We start from the raw sequence: 6,000 nt of genomic DNA on the forward strand, positions 1-6,000 counted from the left end.
GCAGTTTAGCTTAGAGTCCTTCTCTGGCACTCGGACGATGATCAGCCGCCCCTGACATGGGGAACAGACGCTGTTGTGAGCCGCTCCTAACGTGGAGTACAGACGCTCCAGGTTTGCAACAGCAAACCCCCCCTTCCCTGTCAGCATACGACCAAAGTTCCCACCGGGGGTTGGTTACCCGATCTTCCCCAAGGTTACTCGTACCCCGGCCAGTACCACGAGGAGGTAGGGATAGGAGTTGCTGGGCAAGAGGCTAAGGACCGCACAAAGGGGTCTATTTTATTCCTGCAGGTACGCGAGGTACCAATGGTACGCCATGCCCAGCCATTTACCGCGCCCAATTCAATCAGTGAATTCCTTCTAGATTTACTCCAGCGATTGTTCCTAAGATTCCTTCATCCAAAAGATGTCTTCATCCAAAAGATGTCTTCAAATCCCCAATCATTTACCCAGGAATGTCTAGCTTAGCTTAGCTTAGCTTAGACTGACTACACATATCAATGGTTGCTATTCCGTGATTGACCGAAGTCAGTGAAAATGCACAAAGAATCAACTAGAAGTTCGGCTGGGATTGGCCATAATCTTCTTCAATGTGCATAATTCAGTGCCTCTATTTATACAGGGTCAATAACGGCGCCGGCCACGTCCTTGCAGTCAGGTGGGATTGGGGGGAGGAATGTTAGTGTGTAACCCTTGCTATTTGGAGACCGTGTTTGCCTCTGCATCTCCACAAAGGTTACTGGGAGGGACGTTTGTTAATGGGAAGGATCGTCACAGGATTCACTTTGATAAGCGATTAGACCATGATAAATAATGATTTGTGAGATATATACATGCTTATTTGTAAAAATAATATTTTCATTTGATATGAACAATTTCTATGTAATTGAAAATTATGCCGACACTTGATGTGACGAATCATTCAAAGTTTGTTGAACAAATACCTAAATGTAACATTCCTACAGCTGTCAGGACGAAAGCATGTGTTATTATATTTTACTTATTTGAAAAGAAACAAAAAACTCGATTGGTTGGAACATCATAGAACACTCTTATTCTTATGCCGACACTTACAGTGGCGAACCATCCAAAGTTTGTTGAATAAAGTGAACCTTTCGCAAGTCTACACTTGTAGTGTCGAACCATTCAAAGTTTTTTTTAATTTCAAAAATAAAGGTAAAAAGGGGTGTTCTGTTCTGAAACGAGCTCACCAATAATTGGTTCACTCGTTTGCTCGGCTATATAAAAGCACTCAGAAAAAAATAGGCGCGCGACCCGAAAAGGAAAAAAAACTTGGCTTTCTTGACGCACAGCCCAGCAGCAAGCGTCAAGGTCAAAGGATCAGAAAGAACTAACCGATCACGGCACTTTTTCACTTACTAGACCGACGCGCGACATGTTTGATCTTGCATCCGTCGCTCGCCCCCGTAGGAGCAAGCGTCAAGGTCGATCAAACAGAACTCACCCAATCATTTACCCAGGAATGTCTCCACAAAAAGTATATTTGTAAAAAATATTGGTGAATTGCAGAATGCAATCGCAATGCAATGCAAAATGCAACAAAATGCAGAAGGAAATCCCAAAGAAATATCTGGTGAAACTTGATTAAGGTTGAACTCTCACAGAGTTCTCTGAAATAACTCTTGGGCTCTTAAGGAAGCTTCAATGAATTTCGTAGATAAGTTGCTTAGATGATTGGAATTACTTGAATATCTACTATGATCTTCAGAAGAAGCCATGAAGATTTTACTCGAAAGATACACGAGAAATTGTTTGGAAGAACTACATGAGTAGTTTCGCATAAAATGTTGGAGAAGTCTTTAGAGCTCCATGACAAATCCCAAGCCAATAGGGCGATATTCAAAACTGAAAAGGCAATAGATGGCTCTTTTTCAGTGGTAGTAAAAACGAAATCCTGAAACAAAGAAACAATGGAAGATGAACTGAAAACAAAATGTTATCTATTCACATTACACTTGATTTCTAATCACTACTTTTTTGATCCAGTTTTCTAATTGCTTGTAATTTACGTTTTTCATTATTTTCCATACGTTTTGTCAGCTCTCGACTACCATTCTTCCATGCGCTTGTGTTGGAAGTTTGGGAAATTCTAGAATCCAGCGTAGCGCGATCAGTGAGTGGAAACATCAGTGTCGCTGCTCGGCGGCCAGTGAGAAAAACTGAATGTTCGAAAGGTTGTTGTCTGTGCTTTTTGCCGCTAGCGCCAACTGTTAGCGGTTATGAACGAAATAAACAGTCGTTCCCCTATTTGAAGAGGAATTCCTGGAATAGTATTAAATATATTTCCTTGGATAATTCTGAAGTACCTATTCATAGAAGCAATTCCTAGAGTAAATGTGGATGAATCCTTAATGGAATCCATATAAAATTCCTGAATGGCAAACTGAAGAAACTGGCGTAGGATTTTTTTTTCTTCATCAACAAGCTATTGAGCCCCAATTATGGTTATTAATAATTGGTTATAATACACAGACTACAAACAAAAAATATTTAAAAGTCACAACACTTAAAAACTATCTGAAAACAGTAAAAAATCTACCACGAAGCACGTCACGTGACACGTTAAAATCGAATTCTGCATCTACTCTGTTGAACGTCCTTTGTAGACCGGTTATGGCGCAGTTAACTCCGTAATTGGTGCGTTGGGTTTGCAGCCGAAGCATTGAGGTGATACGCAAAGCTCTTGGTCGTACGTATAAATTAACCTGCTGTAGGATTTCCGAGCAATCGACTCGGCCCTGCAAAACGTCATTAACCAGAAGGGCCTTGGCAACATCTCTGCGTGTTCTGAGAGTGACTAAGCCAATTAGAATCGGCATCGGCTTTCATAGCTCGGGAGGTGAAATGGGTCGCGCCACGGCAACCGGCGAAGAGCGAATCGAACGAAACGTCTTTGGACAGACTCTATCCTTTCAGCTCCATTTTGATAGTATGGACCAGGGTTGTTAACGTTAATCAACGATTAACGCCGTTTCGTTAATCCGTTGACGTTAACCTGTAACGGTTAACGAAGCTAGCGTTGATTGCGTTGAAAAACAAATTAACGATAACGTTAACGTACAGCGTTGATTCAACGTCAACGACTTCGTTGTTTCTAGCGTTAACGCTTTTAAGATTCTCATAAAAATATTACTGGTTGTCATATTCGATTGATTTATAAATAAGTAAATGCAGAAGCCCAGAAAATAATTCAGTTTACAAAATAATAAATGACGAGTGAACATTTTAAATGTTACTGACATTAGAACCAGAACCAGATGGCAGACATGAATGCCATGGCAAAAAAAAAACCAGATAATTACGAATTGTGTGGACAGTTTCAACGGTTTCAACTTAGACACTGAAACATACCATGTTTAGAAACGATTATTTAGAAGAAAAAAAGCTTGATCTCATTGCAGGTTTTATGGAATGTTACCTGAATATTTCTTCTTCGGATTTGGTGGGAATGCTGGTTATATGAGAGCTCAATAATATCGGAAGTGGGAAAATCTGCTCTACGATTATTGCCACTTTCGATTGCAATGAATACTTTTGTCTGCTATGGTATGTTAGGGTTTTATGGCAACTTGTATGTATGGCAACGAGAAGTCGGGTCGTCCTGGGGGCGGTCACTCAGAGACATTTGGTTGTTGGATGGGTAAAACAGGACGTCGTGTGCTGGCTGGAGGCAAAGGAAGCCGATCTCTGGTAACGGTTTCAGCCCATTGTTGTGGGTTGCTGGAACAGCGAGGTCATAGAACGGATGCAATATTACTAGGAACATCTTTACAATTTGTAAGAGGTCTCCCAAGCAATCACAAACTGACGTTCAAGGAAGCTGACTTTTGGGTGTCTGCACTGTGAACTTAGATTTTTTTCAATCAATTTTCCATGGATACGGGGTATCAGCATAGAAACGTGTTGTTTATTGATGATTCGAAACATTCTCGGAGAACCTTTTCGAAACATAAAATCAACGCTTGAGTTAGCGATGATCGTTGACGTTGATCCAACGCAAACACGTTAACGTTGACGCTAACAACCATGAAAATTAACGCAACGACGTTGACGTTGATCTAGAGCACAATCAACGTTAACGGCGTTTATCGTTGATTAACGTTAACAACCCTGGTATGGACTCCATATAGTTGAGCAATACTCCAAAATTGAACGAACCAACGCACAGTAGAGCGCCTTCAAACAGTGAATGTCAGTGAACGTCTTGGTCACTCGAAAAATTTATTTTTCGATGGATTTATCCAAGGGATGCTGAAGCTTTGTGCAACATGTACGACAAGTGATGTCTAAAAGTCAGCTGACAGTCAAGTATCACTCCAAGATCCTTGATTCGATCAACTCTTTCCAGAATGACGCCAGAGAAGGTGTAGTTGTACAATTTCGGGTTGTTCAAACGGGAAAAGGTGATAATCGAGCATTTCTCTGGGTTTACGGTCATACGATTACTGTGACACCATTGAGTGAAAGCGTCTAACTGCTGTTGCAAAAACCAGGCATCGGCGTCAGAATTGATTTTAAAATACAGCTTGAAGTCATCAGCGAAAGAGAGTTTTGGTCCATCAAGAACGGTGTTGACGTCATTGAAATACAACAGGAATATCAACGGTCCAAGATGACTGCCTTGTGGAATATCGGATGGAATCGGAAAATATGCTGATTTAGACTCACCAATGACGACTTGTGAACGACGCCCATTAAGATAAGACTTTTAAACCAGCTTAAAAGTGCACCGTGAACACCAAACCTTTCGAGCTTCGCTACCGCGATTTCATGATTGATTTTGTCGAATGCTGCAGTTAGGTCCAAATATAGAACATCTGTTTGTGATCTTAGGCGCATGCTTTCAGCCACGTATGTGGTGAGACATAATAGATTAGAGGCGGTTGATCGTCCGGAAAAGAATCCATGCTGATTAGGGCTGATGAATTGCTTGCAGTGAAAGAATAGTCGGTCTACTATGACCAGCTCGAAGAGTTTGGAAACAGCACACAGTGATGATATTCCACGATAATTTTCAATATTCTTCCTGTCTCCCTTTTTGTGAACTGGAAACATATACGCATTTTTCCAGCACGCAGGAAACACTCCAGATCAATGAGAATATATACTAAGGTGTGGAAGAAGAAGCAACGGCTATGTATTAGTAAAGAGAAAAAACGTAAACAAAAATAACTACGTCACTAATTTACACGGCTTCTTATGGGAGCTCGCTCGATTGTAGTTGTGAAACATTTTGCACCGTACACGGATGTCACGCACACTAAATGTCTTCTTCCCCACCTCGGTATATATTCTCATTGACTCCAGATGATAGAGATTTCAAGACCAACAATTGAAAAGGCCTCAAGTCCAAAATGTAAACAAATCGGTTTTCTACTGATTTTGTATATAAGAGCCTTCTTCTTCTTTCTGGCGTTACGTCCCCACTGGGACAGAGCCTGCTTCTCAGCTTAGTGTTCTTATGAGCACTTCCACAGTTATTAACTGAGAGCTTACTATGCCAATGACCATTTTTGCATGCATATATCGTGTGGCAGGTACGAAGATACTCTATGCCCTGGGAAGTCGAGAAAATTTCCAACCCGAAAAGATCCTCGACCGGTGGGATTCGAACCCACGACCCTCAGCTTGGTCTTGCTGAATAGCTGCGCGTTTACCGCTACGGCTATCTGGGCCCCTATTCTTACTAAAACATACAATAATCATTTAAAAATTGCATAAAAGTTGAAAAAATAACATTTTTCTAAAAGGCCCCATCTCATTTTCCGCTAACCTGGATATTCATCGCAAATGCGGCTTTTTCTCAAAAAGGCCTCATTTCTATATCTGACGGAAACCGAGTTGAGGCCTATTGAACAAACATCAAAATTGCAATGTAGATTGCGAAAAACGTTCCAAATTCACTAAGGAGATGTAGGTTATACTACGGATCGACTGCTCCTTGTATAATTTTACACAGTGGATGTCTAGACGGCGAAT

The sequence above is a fragment of the Aedes aegypti genome, chromosome 2 (genome assembly GCF_002204515.2).
Source record: "Aedes aegypti strain LVP_AGWG chromosome 2, AaegL5.0 Primary Assembly, whole genome shotgun sequence".
NCBI lineage: Eukaryota > Metazoa > Arthropoda > Insecta > Diptera > Culicidae > Aedes > Aedes aegypti.